General features: G+C 50.6%; 2 protein-coding genes and 1 long non-coding RNA gene across 3 annotated transcripts in view; 1 reads left to right on the top strand and 2 right to left on the bottom strand.

The window, feature by feature from the left end:
- The window catches only part of LOC143986879 (uncharacterized), a 1,041,669-nt gene that overhangs the window by 57,256 nt on the left and 964,400 nt on the right, over positions 1 to 20,013 (top strand). The gene's annotated exons all lie outside the window — the stretch shown is intronic.
- Positions 1 to 20,013, bottom strand: part of LOC143989984 (uncharacterized) — a 114,074-nt gene that overhangs the window by 25,410 nt on the left and 68,651 nt on the right. The window lies entirely within an intron of this gene.
- On the bottom strand, positions 1,221 to 19,562 carry LOC143989940 (uncharacterized). Its single transcript, XR_013277102.1, has 2 exons — positions 19,363 to 19,562; positions 1,221 to 1,526 (listed from the first exon to the last, which is right to left on the bottom strand). It is a non-coding gene; the product is annotated as an uncharacterized LOC143989940 (long non-coding RNA).

Genomic DNA, 20,013 nt, shown 5'->3' with positions numbered 1-20,013 from the left:
ATTATGCATGTGCGATTAGTTTCGTACGAATCTCAAATTCGTACGAATTTCCCCAAATTCATAAGTTCGGGAAGATCCGAAATACGAATTGCCATGCGTCCAAATTTTGTACGCAATACGAACTTTTGTTTATGAATTTCGGATCAGTTGTTTGAGGTCACCGGGGATGTGCAGAGAGCACATGCTTGGTAACACCAAACAATTTCCAGTGACCCCGCACATCCCCGGTGACCCCGAACAGTGCGGGGGATCAAAACTGGAGAAGCTGTGCATGGCAGCCATGTGCTCATTATGATGGTCTCCCACCACCCCTGTGCTATGCTGACTTCCTCCTGGGGCTGTACCTCTGCTGTGCTCATTATGAGGGGCTCCCACCATCCCTGTGCTATGCTGACTTCCTCCTGGGGCTGTACCTCTGCTATGCTCATTATGGGGGGTTTCCACCATTCCTGTGCTGTGCTGACATACTGAGCACAGCAGGGGTACAGCCCCAGGAGGAAGTCAGCACAGCACAGGGATGGTGGGAGCCCCTCATAATGAGCACATGGCTGCCATGCATAGCTGCTCCAGTTTTGATCCCCCGCACTGTACAGGGTCACCGGGGATGTGCGGGGGTCACTGGAAATTGTTTGGTGTTACCAAGCATGTGCTCTCCGCACATCCCCGGTGACCCCAAACTGTGGGGGGGGGGGATCTATCGAAACTGGAGCAGGCGAAAACTGGACCAGCGGTGCATGGCAGACAATCCGCTTCTCTCTTTCTCATCTAACGAAAATTCGTATTTCGGATAGGAAATTCTTCAACGGAATTTCGTATATCGGATAAAAACCAAACTTCCATCAGCATCGACTGTCATATTGAATTTCGGACATGAAATACGAAGTACGAATTAATTCTAATACGAACTGTAACGGAACGAAACAAATTTATTGACGGCACCCATGTCTATTTGTTATCCCCTAACCAGATTATATTGTATGTCACGGCAACATGCTATTGACCTTACACGTTTCCAATAAAATACTTTTATACAATCCATTTCTGAATTGCCTGCATTGCTGTTTTAAAGCCCCCTGGGGAAACCTTCCTATGCTACACAAATTGCTGTACCTCTCCTGTATGTGTCATTATTTTCTTTTGCTACAAGTGGATTGACTGCATGTTCTGAATTCATGGCCTTCGCCTACTGTCAGAAACCATGAATCAGACTGAGACAGAAGTACAGTTAAATCTCACTTGTTTAATAATAAAAAAAGGTAAACAGAGTAAACATAGTCAAAACATAGCCAGAGTTCAGGAACCGGAATGGATAGTCAGACAAGCCAAAACGTCAGGGAGCCAGAGATGAGCGTAGTAGAACAGCAAGCAGGATCTGGAGCCAGAAGGAATGTCAGCCAATCAAGTCTTTAACAGGAACACAGGAGAGCGTCTCTAGAGATGTGACCAAGGTGAAGGCCGAGATCATCTGGGCTGGATGGCTTAAGTAGGCAGGACTGACGAGCAGGATATCATCAACAGGTGAGTCACTGTGGAGAGATAGAAACTGGCAATTAGCCGACAGCTGAGCAGCCAGCTCAGAGAAGGAAGGGCTGAGGCCATCCCTGACACTGTTGACCTCTCAAAACACTCCTCCTTTAACTATAATGGGCTGGCCTTGGGACTGGCCCATGTTCATGGAAAATAACAGGAGGTGTGGTCCGACATGGCCCTTGGGAGATACTGTGCATCAGTCACCCTCGACCACACCTACCCAGTCACAAAACGCATATCAAATCTGGATAAGGTGTTGTAAGAGTAGAAATACGAATACTCTCCACAAGACCATACTGTTCCGCACATGCAGCCAGCGGTGGGGCACATTTAGAGACCGTCTGAAATCTATACATATCAGGGGATAGTTCCTCATTTAGATCCCCCGCCATGATAACTGGGCCTTTTGCCACCTTTGCTATCACTGTATCCCATAACGCAATTGTGAACGGCGGTGGTAAGTAATTTGCCACAAATGTATGGGGCTTATCTATGATGAGGATCACTATTACAAACCTTCCAAAAAGGTCCGTTACAACCTCCTCCAGGGTACATAGTAAGTATTTTGTTACAAAGACAGATACTCTTGCATAATTAGAGTAAGTTGAATGAAATGCATATTTTACAAACGCCCTCTGAAGAACCATAGTTTTAGAGCCTACCAGATGCGTTTCCTGTAGTAAAATTGCATGAGGTTTACGCTTCTGAATATAGTTAAAGACTCTTGCCCCTTTTAATTCTGGAGTTAAGGCCTCTTACATTCGAGGACAAAAGTTTAAGAGTTTTTAGCGAAGGTGTCATAAGGAAAGATGTGTTCATTGTGGGGCCTGCCCTAGCGGGACAATGGCAGAGAGGGCTCCTTTGGCGCACACACAGCAGTACATATAACAGCCCACTAGTTGGGTAACATACAGTAGCAATCATTGTCAGCATAACATAGCTGCATAAGTAGAAAGTAGATTATCAGTAGCATAAAAAACATAAAAAAGGAAAAAATAAAAACAAGAAAAAAAAAAAAACTGAAAACTTGAGTCCCCAACTTTGTAAGTAGTGATCCAGAACATAGGAACACAAACCCCCCTCCCCCCACCATACTACAGGCCTCTTCCCCAAACAATAACATCACGTCACCCTAGTGGGGGGGAGTCCTTCCTTATCCAGCGGGAAGGGTGATAACTTGGTGAACTGCTGAGCAAACTGTGAACCGCTTAATAGAAGGATTATTCATTGCAGCCAGACAACAGTGCATTATTTTTTAACAACACTGGCACCAGCACCGTGATAGAGAGCACTGACAGCAGCACTGACACCAGCACCGTGATAGAGTGCACTGACACCCGCACCGTGATAGAGTGCACTGACACCCGCACCGTGATAGAGTGCACTGACACCAGCACCGAGATATAGAGCACTGGCAGCCGCACCGTGATAGAGTGCACTGACACCCGCACCGTGATAGAGTGCACTGACACCAGCACCGTGATATAGAGCACTGACACCAGCACCGTGATAGAGTGCACTAACACCAGCAACATGATATAGAGCACTGACACCAGCACTGTTATATAGAGCACTGAAACCCGCACCGTGATAGAGTGCACTGACACCAGCACCGTGATATAGAGCACTGACACCAGCACCGTGATATAGAGCACTGACACCAGCACTGTGATAGAGTGCACTGACACCAGCAACGTGATATATAAAAACCTTTTGTTTTTTCACTCGCACTTTTTTGATATAATTTTGATATAATTTTTATATACTATTAATATTTTGTTCTTTCATATATATGCTTATATTAGCATTTTGCATTTACAGGTTGTATATTTAGGGTTTGAATTTTAATTTCATTAAGCACATTTATATACACCTTCTACTGGGATTTTGCATATCTTGGCGTTAATGCGATTTTAGGCAACAATTTTTTATATATATGTCTATATTAGCGTTTTGCACTTATAGTTTGTATATTTGGGATTATAATTTCACTAGCACATTTACACACGCCTCCTACTGGGAATTTGCTTATTTAACCATATTTTGGCGATAATGCGATTTTAGGGAATATTGCTTTTTAGCGATACAGATACAAATCTCTTGTTTTTTTGTTTGTTGTTGTTTGGTTTTTGGTTCTTTCCTTTCCCTTTGTTTACTGGAACTATTTGTCAATCTCAGGAATTAATTTACAGTAGGAATTTTGCTGTTTTTTGGGACATCTGAGTAGCTTGTAAATTAAAAATCGCAGAATAGCAGCATTTTTTGGGTTATACCCCTTTTTATTTTATATATATTCTTTAGGATGAATACATGATATATTCGGGATTATATATTTACATACATACATGTAAGGAGTTTTATTTGTAGGTAGCGCCAATTACCCCGGTTACCATATTGTTATATATAAAAACCTACAGGTCATATTTCCAGCCACAAAATAATTACTAGCTGAGCACACATAGTCCCACCACATGGCCACTGACATAACACATGTATGAAGTGAATCTGGGATCGACAACTACAAGCATTCTTTTTTTATATGTGAAATTCTGACAATTCAGGACTCAAGAGCGCATGAAGGCAATGGAGGAGAGGAAAGGTCAGGGTAGGCTATGAAGAGGGTGCAGGAGATGATCACCAGCACCGTGATAGAGTGCACTGACACCAGCACCGTGATAGAGAGCACTGACACCAGCACCGTGATATAGAACACTGACACCAGCACCGTGATATAGAGCACTGACACCAGCACCGAGATATAGAGCACCGACACCAGCACCGAGATATAGAGCACCGACACCAGCACCGAGATATAGAGCACCGACACCAGCACCGAGATATAGAGCACTGACACCAGCACCGTGATAGAGTGTACTGACACCAGCACCGTGATAGAGTGCACTGACACCAGCACCGTGATATAGAGCACTGACACCAGCACCATGATATAGAGCACTGACACCAGCACCGAGATATAGAGCACTGGCACCAGCACCGTGATAGAGAGCACTGACAGCAGCACTGACACCAGCACCGTGATAGAGTGCACTGACACCAGCACCGTGATAGAGTGCACTGACACCCGCACCGTGATAGAGTGCACCGACACCAGCACCGTCATATAGAGCACTGACACCAGCACCGTTATATAGAGCACTGACACCAGCACCGTGATAGAGTGCACTGACACCAACACCGTGATAGAGTGCACTGACACCAACACCGTGATATAGAGCACTGACACCAGCACCGTGATAGAGAGCACTGACAGCAGCACTGATACCAGCAACTCACTGCTGGGCCCCAAAAATATGACACCGCTTAACCTCTTCAAACAGGAGGGTACGGGCATATAGTACGGTGTGCTTTTTTTGTACAAGGAAGTGAGCTAAATGTAGAAAAAAGGTCTGTGTGCTCGATTAAATAAATCGTTTATAGAGATATACATGGTCTACTGGTCACATGTGTTGAATTCCTACGAGATCCATGTCTCATTCATTTTTAGAGATATACATGGTCTACTGGTCACATGTGTTGAATTCCTCCGAGATCCATGTCTCATTCATTTTTAGAAATGTGAGGGAGTCAACACTGTCGTGAGCTAGGCGAGTGGCTAATTTCCACCTTTCCACCTGGGGACAGTACACTGGGCCCTGAGATAGTAGATCCTCCTGGACTGGTAGCAACCAAGGGGGCTCTATGGTGAGTTCTTTGAGCATAGAGAACCACGGTCTCCTGGGCCAGTGAGGTGCTATGAGAATTAGTGATGTTTTCTCTACGCAATTTTCTTATCACTGCTGGTAGTAGCACTGGTGGGGGAAAGGCATAACATTTGCTGAACTCCCAGTTCTGCGCTAACCCGTCTACTCCGAGCGCTCCATCCTCTCTTCTCAGGGAGAAGAATGCTCTTACTTTCCTTCGAAGCAAATAAGTCTACCTGAGGTATTCCCCATTTTTGTGTAATCTGGTAGAATACCTCTTGTTTTAGTACCCAATCTCCTTCTCTTACTTTCTTCCTGCTGAGGAAATCTGCCACTTTGTTTAAAGTGGAAGTAAACCCATCGATTTAAAGTTTCAAAAAACGGCATGCCGGGAATGCTAACTGCACATTGGCTGTGGTCTCAACCAAACTGTCAAACCACCCAATGGCTGGTTTCATAACGGATCACTTGTGCAGCACCGTGGCAGCTGAACATTAAACAGAGGCAAAGATAACAGCTTCTGTGGATGAAAACGATAATGGGATTTTTATATACAGCTTACCTGTAAAATCCTTTTCTTGAGAGTACATCACGGGACACAGGAGCTTCATTACATAGTGGGTTATATAGGCACCTCTGGTGATTGGACACTGGTTGACCCCAATTAAAGAGAATTCCTCCCCTATATAACCCCTCCCATCTGGGAGGCACCTCAGTTTTGTAGCAAAGCAATAAGAAACCACGTAAAACCCAAGAGGTCCCTGTGTCCCGTGATGTACTCAAGAAAAGGATTTTACAGGTAAGCTGTATATAAAAATCCCATTTTCTTGATCATACATCACGGGACACAGGGGCTTCATTACATAGTGGGATGTCCCATAGCAATGCTCAGGTTGAGGGGAGGGAGACACAGATCACAAACATAGACCGCCAGGGACCTGAGGACCCAAACTGCAGCCTGCAGTACACTGCGCCCGAAGGCGATATCCTCTTGCCCTCTGACATCCACCTGATAGAATCTGGTGAATGTGTGGACTGATGACCAAGTCGCAGCCTTACAGATCTGAGCCAGGGAGGCCTGGTGATGCACTGCCCAAGAAGCACTGACAGCCCTAGTAGAGTGCGCTTTCACCTGAAAAGGAGGACTCTTCCCCTTTAAGTCATAGGCCTGAGAAATAACTTGTTTGATCCACCTTGAGAGAGTGGACTTTGACGCTGCCTGACCCCTTCTAGGGCCTTCCGGCAGAATAAATAAACAATCAGTTTTCCTTATCTGAGCAGTTGCTTGAAGATAAACACTGATTGCTCTAACCACATCCAAAGTGTGTAAAGACTCTTCCTCTTTGGACTGAGGGTTCGGAAAAAAAGGATGGTAGGATTACATCCTGATTCAGATGGAAACCCGAAACCACCTTAGGTAGAAAAGACCCGTTGGGACGCATAACCACCCGGTCCTTATGGATAATTAAATACGGCTCTTTACTGGAAAGAGCTGCCAACTCTGATACTCTTCTAGCCGTGGATATGGCTACTAAGAAGACCAGCTTTTTAGTCAAGAGAGCTAAAGAAGCCAGATGCAAAGGTTCAAATGGTTGCCCCTGTAAGGCAGAGAGAACCAAATTCAGATCCCATGGGCATACCGGAGGTTTAACTGGCGGTTTTGTCCGCATAGCCCCCTGGATAAAAGCCCGTACCAGGGAATGTGATGCAAGTGGTTTTTGAAAAAATACCGACAGGGCCGAAATCTGCACCTTGATAGTGCTTATGGCCAAATTCATTTCTAGGCCTGACTGGAGAAAGGCCAAGATTCTGTTAATGACATACTTTCTAGGATGCCACTTCCTGAGTTCACACCAGGAAACATATGTCCTCCAGATTTTGTAATAAATACGCCTGGAGGCCGGCTTTCTGGCATTGACCAGAGTAGAAAGGACTGGCCCCGAAAGGCCACGGTCTCTCAGAATGTGGGTCTCAGCAGCCAAACCGTCAAATTCAGACTGTGTAAAGCAGGATGGTAGATTGGACCCTGTGAGAGCAGATCTGGCCGGAGAGGGAGGGTCCATGGCCTGCCCACTGCCAACTTCGTGATTTCTGCAAACCATGGTCGCCTGGGCCAAGCCGAGGCCACCAAAAGGACCGACTTCGACTCCCTCTTGACCCTTCCCAGGAACCGCGATAGTAGCGGGCTCGGGAGGGAAGGCATAGATCAGATTGTACTGATCCCAGGGAACCGTCAGAGCATCTGACCCCTGAGCAAGCGCATATCTTGTCCTTGACACAAACTTGTCCAGTTTCCTGTTGAACCTGGATGCAAAGAGATCCACGTCTGGAGTGCCCCACTTGTGACATATGTTCTGAAACACGTCGGGGTGCAGGGCCCATTCTCCTGGGCACAACTGTTGGCGGCTGAGGAAATCCGCCTGCCAATTCTCCACTCCTGGGATGAAGACTGCAGAAAGACACGGAACATGTTTTTCTGCCCAGACAAGTATGCGTTCACCTCCTTGTGGGCCACCAGACTTCTGGTACCGCCCTGGTGATTGATATAAGCCACTGCGGTGGCATTGTCGGACTGAATCCGAACCGGGAAACCTCGCAGTCTGTAAGACCACTCTATGAGTGCCATGTAAACTGCCCGAATCTCCAAGATATTTATGGGCAGTATACTTTCGGTCGCAGACCATTTCCCCTGCGAGCATGTTCCCTCCAATACAGCTCCCCAGCCTGTCAGGCTGGCATCTGTTGTGACAATCTTCCATGAGAGAGGAAGAAAAGTTTTGCCTTTCAGCAAATTCCTGGTTTGTAACCACCAGACAAGACCTTTGCGTGTCCCGGGGGATAAACGCATAGGAAGATCCAGGGATTGGGGCTTCCTGTTCCAAGCCGCAAGGATGCATCTTTGCAGAGGCCTTGAGTGGAACTGGGCGAACGGGACGGCCTCGAAGGAGGCGACCATCTTTCCCAATAGTCTCATGCACAACCGAATGGAGGAAGATCTTCTGCCCAGAATCAGACGCACCAGATCTCCAATGGCCAAGGCCTTTAGCCTTGGAAGAAACACCCTGCCCTGAGCGGTGTCGATAATCATACCCAGGTATTCCAACCTGGTAGTCGGTTGTAGGGACGACTTTTCTAGGTTTATAATCCAACCTAGGCGTTCTAGATGTTCTAGCGTTTTGGTGACGCTGCGTCTTAGGAACGCTGCAGTTCTCTCTACGAGAAGCAAGTCGTCTAGGTAAGCCATGACGGCTATACCCTGAACTCTTAAGATTGCTAAGAGAGGGTCCAGAATCTTCGTGAAGACTCGAGGGGCTGTAGCCAGCCCGAACGGCAAGGCCACAAATTGAAAATGGCGCCGCTCTACCGCGAACCTTAGAAATTTCTGGTGTGCGGGAAAAATTGGCACATGGAGATATGCATCCTTGATATCTATTGATGCCATGAATTCTCCCCCTTGCAGGGAGGAGACCACAGTGCGGATTGACTGCATTCGGAAGGTCTGGATGTGTAAAAACCGGTTTAGGTCTCTCAGATCCAGGATAGGTCTGACACTTCCGTTTTGGAACGGTGAAGAGATTTGAATAAAACCCTGAACCCTGATCTTTCGGGCTCACCTCTACTATCACACCCTGGGATAGTAACTGATCTAAGGCCAGGAATAGCGGTTTCTGCTTTACTGGATCCCTGGGGATCCTTGACCTTATGAAACGAGAAGGTGGAATCTCCTGAAACTCTAGCTTGTAGCCCAGAGATACTGAAGAGATCACCCACTTGTCTTGAATCTCTTCCCGCCAGGCGCCTGCAAACTGCAGGAGCCTTCCCCCCACTCTGCCGAGCGGGGGCGCCCCTTCACAAGGAGGTTTTGGGGCTCTGCTTGGCAGGCTTTCGCCCCCAAGTCTTTTTCTGTCCCTGGGCTCGGCCTTGAGGCTTTCTAGCAGAGGAGGACTGAGAAGGCCGTCGCCACTGTTTAGAGCTTGATGCTTCGGGAGAGAGAGCACGCCTAAATGAAGGACGCTTGCTCTTTTTGACTGGAAGGAGAGTAGACTTACCTCCTGAAATATTTTGGACGAATTTATCTAATTCTTCCCCAAACAAACGCTCCCCTTTAAACGGGAACCCAGTCAAATGCTTTTTGCATGACAGCTCAGCAGCCCAGTTCTTTAGCCATAGGGCCCTGCGCATGTGTACCAACATGAGGGACAAACGTGATGCTTGTTGGACAGAATCCAAAATCGCATCAATTATGAAACACAAGATGTGAGGCAATTCTGCATAATTTTCTACTTCCTCACTGGGAAGGAGTCCAAACATCTGTTTAACCTGTTCCTTGAGGAACTGACACAACCCCACGGCTGCGACTGTAGGTTGCACCACAGCGCCAGCCATGGAAAAGGAGGCTTTTAATAAGGTTTCCAGCCTTTTATCAGCTGGATCCCTGAATACCTGCGCATTATCCAAAGGACAAGTTAGGTTTTTATTCACACAAGAAACAGCCGCATCGACAGATGGGACCCCCCACTTCTTGGTGAAACTTTCCTCCACAGGATAATGCATAGAAAACCTTTTGGGAGGAGTAAACAGTTTATCGGGATGTCCCCAATCCTCATACATCAATTTATCCATTAAAGGATGAATTGGGAAGGAACAAGCAGTCTGTGGGGCTTTCCTGACTCCCAGGGAAGAGACAGAGGATGTAGCGACTTCAGCAGCAGGCATTCTGAATGTGGTACGCACCAATTCAGTATAATACTGCACCTGCTTTCTGAGTGCCTGGGAGGAGGGGACTATCTCCTCTTCCTCTGACTCATCCGACTGCTCATGATCCCTATCCAAAGATAGGGATCCCTCCTCATTTTCAGAACAACTATCCGAGAGAGGGATTTCAGCAGAGGGAGGGGATCTACCCCTTTTCCTGCTATCTTTTAGGGAAGCAGAAATAAAATTCATGATTCTCCCTTCAAAACCTTCCAATGTAGCCCTAAGGGAGTCCTCAGTGACATAAACCGGGGCTGCGACATTAGGAGAGGCTGCAAAACCCGAAAGGGGCACCGACTCGTCTTGAGAGGCTGGCTCCAGTCTTGCAGAGGGGGATGGTAATTTACAGGCACTTTTGGAACCCCTGGACCTAGGCGGTGACTTGCCAGTGCCCTTATTACCTCCCCCTGAGACCCTCTTACGAGGAGACATAGTGCTAAGCTACAAAGCAGAGGTACTAGTACAAGTGCGATCACTGTTGCGCTTAAAGTCTCACAATAAATCAATATATGCTTAAACTGCACAACCTGATGCTGAGTAGGTGTCTTAAGGTTTGCCTGGATCCAATCCCCACGGATGCTTACTGCCCACAGCTCCTGTGTCTCCAGTTACAGTCCCCTGACGCTCTGGGCTTTTTAAAACTGCCGCCTGGCGCCTGCGCAGTACAGCGCCGTGCACACTAACGTGCACGGCTCGCAACCACACCCCCCCCTCCTCCATTAGGCCGGGAGCGCGCCCGCGCGCGTGCACGAGGACCGCGGAATCCGGGGGGGGGGAGGAGAACCCAAAACGGAGCAGCGTGGGACCCCTGTTTACCTTCATCTTGTGGCAGGGACTGCAATGGAGACGTGAGTAGCTGGAGAAACCAGGCTGTCACTGAGCGTGTTGTATTGAAAGGCATGTAAGTATGCATCAGGCTGCTCTTACTCCCTCTAGTGGTGGAAACCAGGTAAGACATACAACTACTCACAATGAAGAAATCCATTCATATATTTAAATATATAGGATGACTTCCCTTACCTGTCCCCGCCGCAGGAATTGCTGAAACAGACCAATTCCAGCCTTCACCCATCACGGCGGGTATTGCTAGCCAACCTTCAGGTATATCTGGGGCTCTTACGAAAAGATCCTCCCACCTGGGCCATGTAGAAAGCTCTGCCAGAAACTTTCGGGCGCTCTGAGTAAACAGTACCCCAAGTCTGGTTTTCCCAGAGCCCAGCCTTCCAATGGAGAGGACTTACAGGCAAAACCTCGCTTCTTCGGCAGACGAGGCCCGGGTACCATACCATCTTGGGAGTCAAATATCGGCCCGAGGTATGGATCCGGTTTGTTGTAGCCCTTCGGCCCTCGCAGGGACCTGCATAGAGCTAAGTTTTACATGACCATCACCCAGACACTGGCGAAAAAACTGAGGTGCCTCCCAGATGGGAGGGGTTATATAGGGGAGGAATTCTCTTTAATTGGGGTCAACCAGTGTCCAATCACAAGAGGTGCCTATATAACCCACTATGTAATGAAGCTCCTGTGTCCCGTGATGTATGATCAAGAAAAGGGAGTTTACTTCCACTTTAAATCCCCCTTTAAGCGGGCTGCTGAAAAGGAGAGTATGGTTTTTCTCTCCCCATTTCAAGATTTCTTCTTCTAAAGGCCACAGAGCTCCGCTTCTGGTTCCCCCGTTTGCTTATATTGGCGATTACCGACGAGTTGTCTGATCTGATCTGTACATGATGTGCTCTCAACTCTTTCTGGAAGGACTGAAGCGCAAACCATACTGCCTTCAACTCCTTCCAGTTGGACAACCTCGTCCTCTCTTCCTTCCCCCAAGTCCCTTGTGTTATCTGGGAGTCTAAATGTGCTCCCCACCCTATGCCACTTGCGTCTGTGGTTAGGATTTGGGAAATGGGTAGGATCTATAGCCGTCCTTTGTTTATATTTGATGCTCTTCTCCACCACCATAGGGTCTTTTTTACCTTTGCTGGTATTAATACCTGCGTATCCAGCGACTCCTGCCTGTAATTCCATATTTTTAATAGGAACATTTGCAATGGCCGAAAATGTAGACTTACCCACTGTACCGGTGGGATTGCCGACATTAGCAACCCCAGTGTTGACATTTATTTTTCTTATTGAACATGGTAGATTGGTCTGTATTGTTCCTATTTCGTTTAGAATTTTCCCTATTTTCTCCTTGGGTAGAAAAACTCTTTGTCGGACTGAGTCTATTATATATCCCAAATACTTTATTTTTTGCGTGGGTTGTAGGTTTGATTTTTCTACATTTACCAACCAACCTAGATTTTCTAAGAATGTCCGTGTGCATTTGAGGTTTTCTAATAACCTCCCGGGGGTTTGTGCAAAAAAGGATAAGGTCGTCTAAATAGGCAATGATGGATATGCCCTTTAGTCGCAATGGTGCCAGAGCTTCCGCTAGAATCTTTGTAAAAATTCTGGGTGAAGATGATAGGCTGAAGGGTAGAGCTTGGAATTGAAGGTGTATGGTTTCCTTTCCTGTTTCTATTGCTAGCCTCAGAAACTTCTGACAACTTTGGTGTATCGGTATGTGAAGGTACGCGTCCTTTAAATCTAGGGAAGCCATATAACAGTTTGTGGGTAACAGAGCCTTCACTGAATATATGGAATCCATTCTGAATCTTTTGTAAATTATGAATAGATTTAAGGGTTTGAGGTTGAGGATTGGCCTGACCTTTCCTGAGGGCTTTTGTACTCCAAATATGTGGGAGTAGAAGCCCTACCCTCTTTCCCCTTTGGTACCTTGCTGATTACACCTTGTCTTCTGAGATCCTTTATGGATCTCATTAACCCTTTGGCCTTTTCTCTGTTCTTTGGAAGTTTGGTGGTGATTTTCAAGAACTCTAGAAAATACCCTTCTCTTATTGTCCTCAAAGTAAACTGATTGGAGGATATTTTTTCCCATTGTGATATGAAGGCCCCCAGTCTTCCTCCCACTGAGACTACCTCATCGTTTATTGCGGGTGTGCTCAGGACGGTGAAAAATCACTCCTCCCTCGTTTTCCCCCCCTCTCTGGACCCAAGGTTTCCTATGGTTATCTGCCTTGGGTGTTGAAAAACTGGATTTTGTGTCCCCCTTTGCCTCTTTTTTTATTTTGCTGAGGCTGACTCCAGGCTTGCGTTTTAGCAGAAACACCTTCTTTTTGTCCGCTGTATGGTCCAGCACCTTCTCTAATCCTGGCCCAAACAGCAGGTCCCCCATAAAAGGCATCCTGCAAAGTTTGGCTTTCGATGCGCAGTCCCCCTGCCATGTCTTTAGCCATAGGGCCCGTCTAGTAGAGTTCGCTAGTGCCAGGGATCTGGCTGCCATGCGTACCAGCTCTGCCGATGCATCTGCGATATATATACGCGATGCCTCGTAGAAGAGTGGGAAAAGAAGTCTAAAATCTGCTCCTTTGCAGTTCCTTCCTCGATATGCGCCTGAATCCAGTTCAACCAAAACTTTACATATCTGGCCACCACTGTGACTGCCATTGCTGGCTTTAGGCTTCCCACTGTAGAGTCCCATGACTTTTTAAATAAAGAGTCCATCCTCTTATCCATTGCTTCAGATTAGACCCCCATATCCTCAAAAGCGAAATCCGTGTGCCTAGAAACTTGTAATGCCGCGTACACACGTAGCCGACTATCCGGCAGACTTAGTCCGGCAGACTTCCAGCCGGACTGTCCGTCGGACTTTCCGAACGGGCTACTTGCCCACACACGGCACTTTTTCAGCGGACTAATACGGCGAACTAAGTCCGCCGTACTTTTGAAATGAACTGACTCGCCCACACACGCGGAGGAAAGTCCGCTCATTTCGAGCGGGTCTCCAGGTAGGCGGGGCCCGCGAAGGAGACGTCGCTGGCCCCACCACCTGGTATGGACTTAAAGGGGAACCCCAACGCCAAAAAAAAAAAAAATTGGCGTGGGGGTCCCCCCCAGGTCCACATCAGACCCTTGTCCGAGCACGCTACTCGGCCGGCCAGGAAAGGGGGGGGACGAGCGAGCGGCCCCTTCCTCCTGAGCCGTACCAGGCCGTGTGCCCTCAACATGGGGGGGTGCCTTGGGGAAGGGGGGCTGCGTGGCCCCCCCCACCCCAAAGCACCTTGTCCCCATGTTGATGAGGACAAGGGCCTCTTCCCGACAACCCTGGCTGTTGGTTGTCCGGGTCTGCGGGCGGGGGGCTTATCAGAATCCGGGAGCCCCCTTTAATAAGGGGGCCCAGGATACCGGCCCCCCACCCTATGTGAATGAGTATGGGGTACAATGTACCCCTACCCATTCACCTGTGAAACAAAGTACAAAAAAAACACAACACAGGGTAAAAATAGTTTATTGCACAGCTCCGGGGGTCTTCCGTCTTCGGGGGTCTTCTCGCCGGACTCCTCCGCTATCTTCTTCTAGCTCTCTTACTAGCGGAGGAGCCCGGCTTTCTTCCTCGCCGCCGCCCTCTTCTTCCGACTTCGGGGGTCTTGTCTCCCTCTTCGGTTCTTCTGCCGGGCCACCGTGCCTTCTGTCGTCGCCGCCTTCTGTTCTTCTGTTCCTCTCTTCAGATGTTGACTCGTCGCTCCCACAATCGGGTGAAAAAGTCCGGCAAACTCAAGTCCGCCGGACAATCCCCCCCGTGTGTAGCCTCCGGCGTACTTTTTTGACCCGAAAGTACGGCGGACTTAGAAAGTAGTTTTGCACTCCAATCTTCCCGCCGGGCATTTCGGCGGACAATCCGGCCGTGCGTATGCCAGTCCGCCGTACTTTTGATATGAGCAGACTTTTCCCGACCGGAGAAAAGTCCGCTCATTTCAAGCAGGTCTCCAGGTAGGCGCGGCCCGCGAAGGAGACGTCGCTGGCCCCGCCACCTGGTATGGACTTAAAGGGGAACCCCCAACGCCGAAAAAAAACGGCGTGGGGGTCCCCCCCAGGTCCACATCAGACCCTTGTCCGAGCACGCTACCCGGCCGGCCAGGAAAGGGGGGGGGGACGAGCGAGCGCCCCCTCCCTCCTGAGCTGTACTGTGTCGCTCCACCCGATTGTTTGATCGTGTGTACGCGGCATAAGTAGGCCACATGTAGTTTTGGGGTTTTGTGCCATACGGATGATTCGTCATCAGAAAATGGAAACCGTCTCTTTAAAGCAGGGGTCTCAAACTCGCGGCCCGCGGGCCAACTGCGGCCCGCGGGACAATATTTTGCGGCCCCCCGCCTGGAAAAGCACTTAGCCACCTTCCCTCCGGTACTTGAAGAAGATGAAGTCGCCGCTCTGAACGCACTTGGTGCAGGTCAGCCTCCGGCGATGTTACACAGCGGGCAGCGCTCCACCGCCAAGTACAGTACCTCGGCGTCTCACCAGGGGGAGTAAGTGGCGGTGGAGCGCTGCCCGCTGTGTAACACCGCCGGACGCTGACCTGCACCAAGTGCGTTCAGAGCGGCGACTTCATCTTCTTCGATGGGAGGGACACGGAGAGGCAAGTACCAGCCTGTCAGTCACGCTCTCCACGCCTCACTTTTTTTCTTCTCTTTCCCGTTCAGGCGACAGGACGTTCTGCCATTGGAGGCCCTGCATGGGAGGAGGAGACGCAGGGGTTTCTCAATGGGCGTCTCCTTCTCCCTGGCTGTGTTGTGATCCAATCACATCAAAGAGTGTCACAGACAAGGAGTTTTTTTCTTCCTGGCTGTGACTCTCACTGTGATTGGATTGAGGCACATGGAGAAGGAGACGCCCATTGAGAAAATCCGGCGTCTCTTCCTCCTTGATGCTCAGTATTAGCATACAGGGCAAGAAATATACAGGGGGGCACAGCAGAGTGGAGGAGTGCTATTTTTATAAACCAGACAGGTGCGTGCCCACCCTAAAGGTTTTTGTGGAAAACTTGATGCGGCCCAGCCTTACCCAGAATCTACCTCCAGCGGCCCCCAGGTAAATTGAGTTTGAGACCCCTGCTTTAAAGCTTTAGAAAAGAATGGTTTTCTTTCTGGTTCCTGCCATTCTTCTTTAAATTGCCTCGATTAGGACCTCATGAACAGGAAAATTCTTCTTTTCCTGTTCCCCTAGACCCTCATACATTTGATCATGTAGGGATAAAGGTTTCTTTTCAGTTTGTATAACCCAACGTGGTATGAATGGCCCCCAAAAGCTGGTCTACCTCTTCTAATGAGAGCTTGTATCGGGAGGGTTTTCTGGAATCCCCTTCCAGTGCCTCACCCTCTTATTCTTGGGAGCCAGAAGCTGCTCTGTCAGGCTCGTCCTCTGCCTTCTCCCTAGGGGCTACTGAAGGACTTGCACTAGTGGAGGGTTTTTTCATGAACCACCCTCTGACACCCGAGAGACCTTACCTATCCCCCTCCCCTTTTTCCATGTACCCTTGAGGGGGGGTGGCGGTGGGTTAGGCCAGGGGAGTTCCACCCTTGGTCCCCCTTACCTTAATATGGCTGGAGCTGGTCTCTGCTGGAGCAATCTGGTCCCTTCCTTCTGCGTCCGACATACTGGTGTCACCACCGGAGCCTCCGCTGTCTCTACAGCATGGGCGGCTCCTCTCCAGCCCATGCCTGTCTCCTTTTCATGATTCGCGGCCGGGCACCGGAAGCCACAAACCCAACCCCCTTCACCGGACGCGACGTCACCCGCCACCGGCGCCTGAGCGTTCCCAGTACCCAGCGTGGTCTGCACTGCAAACGCTACACGCTGCAGCACATCTTTGCTCTGCACTCGGAGCTGAAAAGGAACCCCCCCGACCTCCACCTGCACTCAGGGATGCGGGGGTGACAAGTCTCTTTACCGGATTAGTTCTCCTGGCTGTGTCCAAGGAGCCTCTGCTGCTTTTTAGGAAATTTTTTTTGCCTGAGCCTCCTGCTTGGTTCCACTGGTGTCTCCCCTCCTGGAGGAAACACAAATAACCGAGGTGCCAGCAGGGGAGGAGGGCATTTATAGAAGGCTGGTGCAGGTGTTACCTACAGAGAGGAGGAGCCAAGGTCTCTCAGGTGGCTGTCCTGAAAGACAATTAGGGGAAAATCCCAATAAGTGTTTATTGATTGGTTTGCGCAAAAAAGTTATCCTGTCTACAAACTATGGGATCATACGTGTGCGTTTACATTTGTATTTTTTTTTTTTACTTTATTGATCTCACAAGGTCTGAACAATACATCTCATGATAGCTTTGGATAATGACAAGTATTCTTTATGGAGACTCCAAGGGTCTATTAATTAGACCCCCCCCTGATGTCTCCGGTGCCCTTGATAGCAGCTAATGAAGGTCAGATAGTGTTTGATGAGATGGTTCCCCGGCTGTAGTGGACATCTGGAAACCCTCCCCACTTCTGACTTCATTCCTCAGAGGAGATCGGGGAACGGATGTTCCTTCATCTCTTCTGTGTACAGCTGACCAGAGTGCTTACTATGGGGGTAGGTGATCTGTGTGTAAAGGTTACAAATGGGTAGGTGATCCATGGGGGGTGGGGGGGTGTAGGTGATCTGTGTGAAGGGGAGAAATAGGTAGGTGATTGATCTGTGTGTAAGGGAGGTTTCCTGTAGTGCCCCTCCCCAAAATAGTGACCCTGCATTGCCCACCGGTTCCCCTTTCTCCCCTCCCTCCCCATCCCAGTGTCCCCCCTGCACTCCCCTCCGTTGTCCCTCATCCCAGTGCCCCCCCTTGTACTCCCCTCCTTGGTCCCCCATCCCAGTGTCCCCCCTGCACTCCCCTCCATGGTCCCTCATCCCAGTGTCCCCCCTGCACTCCCCTCCATGGTCCCTCATCCCAGTGCCCCCCCCTTGTACTCCCCTCCTTGGTCCCCCATCCCAGTGCCCCCCCTGCACTCCCCTACGTGGTCCCCCATCCCAGTGTCACCCCCTGCACTCCCCTCCGTGGTCCCCCATCCCAGTGTCCCCCCCTGCACTCCCCTCCGTGGTCCCCCATCCCAGTGTCCCCCCCCCTGCACTCCCCTCCGTGGTCCCCCATCCCAGTGCTCCCCCCCTGCACTCCCCTCCGTGGTCCCCCATCCCAGTGTCCCCCCCCCCTGCACTCCCCTCCGTGGTCCCCCATCCCAGTGTCCCCCCCCTGCACTCCCCTCCGTGGTCCCCCATCCCAGTGTCCCCCCCCTGCACTCCCCTCCGTGGTCCCCCATCCCAGTGTCCCCCCCCTGCACTCCCCTCCGTGGTCCCCCATCCCAGTGTCCCCCCCCTGCACTCCCCTCCGTGGTCCCCCATCCCAGTGTCCCCCCCCTGCACTCCCCTCCGTGGTCCCCCATCCCAGTGTCCCCCCCCTGCACTCCCCTCCGTGGTCTCCCATCCCAGTGTCGCCCTCCCTGCACTCCCCTCCGTGGTCCCCCATCCCAGTGTCCCCCCCTGCACTCCTCTCCGTGGTCCCCCATCCCAGTGTCCCCCCCTGCACTCCCCTCCGTGGTCCCCCATCCCAGTGTGCCCCCCTGCACTCCCCTCCATGGTCCCCCATCCCAGTGTGCCCCCCTGCACTCCCCTCCATGGTCCCCCATCCCAGTGCCCCCCTGCACTCCTCTCCCAGGGTCCTCCATCCCAGTGTCCCTCCCTGCACTCCCCTCCGTGGTCCCCCATCCCAGTGTCCCCCCTGCACTCCTCTCTGTGGTACCCCATCCCAGTGTCCCCCCCTGCACTCCCCCATCCCAGTGTCCCCCCCCTGCACTCCCCTCCATGGTCCTCCATCCCAGTGTCCCCCCCCTGCACTCCCCTCCATGGTCCTCCATCCCAGTGTCCCCCCCCCTGCACTCCCCTCCGTGGTCCCCCATCCCAGTGTCCCCCCCCTGCACTCCCCTCCGTGGTCCCCCATCCCAGTGTCCCCCCCCTGCACTCCCCTCCGTGGTCTCCCATCCCAGTGTCCCCCTCCCTGCACTCCCCTCCGTGGTCCCCCATCCCAGTGTCCCCCCCTGCACTCCTCTCCGTGGTCCCCCATCCCAGTGTCCCCCCCTGCACTCCCCTCCGTGGTCCCCCATCCCAGTGTGCCCCCCTGCACTCCCCTCCATGGTCCCCCATCCCAGTGTGCCCCCCTGCACTCCCCTCCATGGTCCCCCATCCCAGTGCCCCCCTGCACTCCTCTCCGTGGTCCTCCATCCCAGTGTCCCTCCCTGCACTCCCCTCCGTGGTCCCCCATCCCAGTGTCCCCCCTGCACTCCTCTCTGTGGTACCCCATCCCAGTGTCCCCCCCTGCACTCCCCCATCCCAGTGTCCCCCCCCTGCACTCCCCTCCATGGTCCTCCATCCCAGTGTCCCCCCCCCTGCACTCCCCTCCATGGTCCTCCATCCCAGTGTCCCCCCCGCTGCACTCCCCTCCATGGTGCTCCATCCCTGCGTCCCCCCTGCACTGCCCTCCATGGTCCCCCATCCCAATGTCCTCCCATCTTACCCAATATCTCTGAAAGTTTCTCCTTCAACTTTTTATCTGTCTCTGACTGCAGCTCTATATGTCAGGGGGAGGAGGAGCATCACCCATTTTCTAGTAGCTCAAGGGGGGGGGGGGGGGTGTCCTCCCTTTTCTTGCACCTCAGAGAGGGGGAGGAGGTGTCCTCCATTTTCTTGTAGCTCAGAGAGAGAGAGGGGGGTGTCCTTAGTGATTCAATCATCTTCCTGTAATGACACAATGACTTCTCATTGTTTATAAAAATAAAAAAAAATGCATCCATTGATAAAGATCTTCCTCCTTTATATACAATGTATCTATGGGGATGGGGTATCCTCCATTTTCTTGTAGCTCAGAGAGGGGGAGGGGTTGTCCTCCATTTTCTTGTAGCTCAGTGATTCAATCTTCCTGTAATGACACAATGACTTCTCATTGTTTAGAGGAAATGTGTCCATTGATAAAGATCTTCCTGCTTTATATACAATGTATCCTTGGAGAGGAGGGATGTCCTCCATTTTCTTGTAGCGCAGAGAGGGGGAGGAGGGATGTCCTCCATTTTCATGTAGCCCAGCGAGGTGGAGGGGTTGTCCTCCAGCTTCTTGTAGCTCAGAGAGAGGAGAGGTGATAAACTACATTTTGTTGTAGCTTAGAAAGGGG

This window comes from Lithobates pipiens, unplaced genomic scaffold (assembly GCF_037356315.1).
Source record: "Lithobates pipiens isolate NorthernLeopardFrog02 unplaced genomic scaffold, aLitPip1_a1.2 Scaffold_18, whole genome shotgun sequence".
Lineage (NCBI taxonomy): Eukaryota > Metazoa > Chordata > Amphibia > Anura > Ranidae > Lithobates > Lithobates pipiens.
The sequence above is the reverse complement of the archived record's forward strand: the minus strand, read 5'-3'. Positions and strand labels throughout refer to the sequence as shown.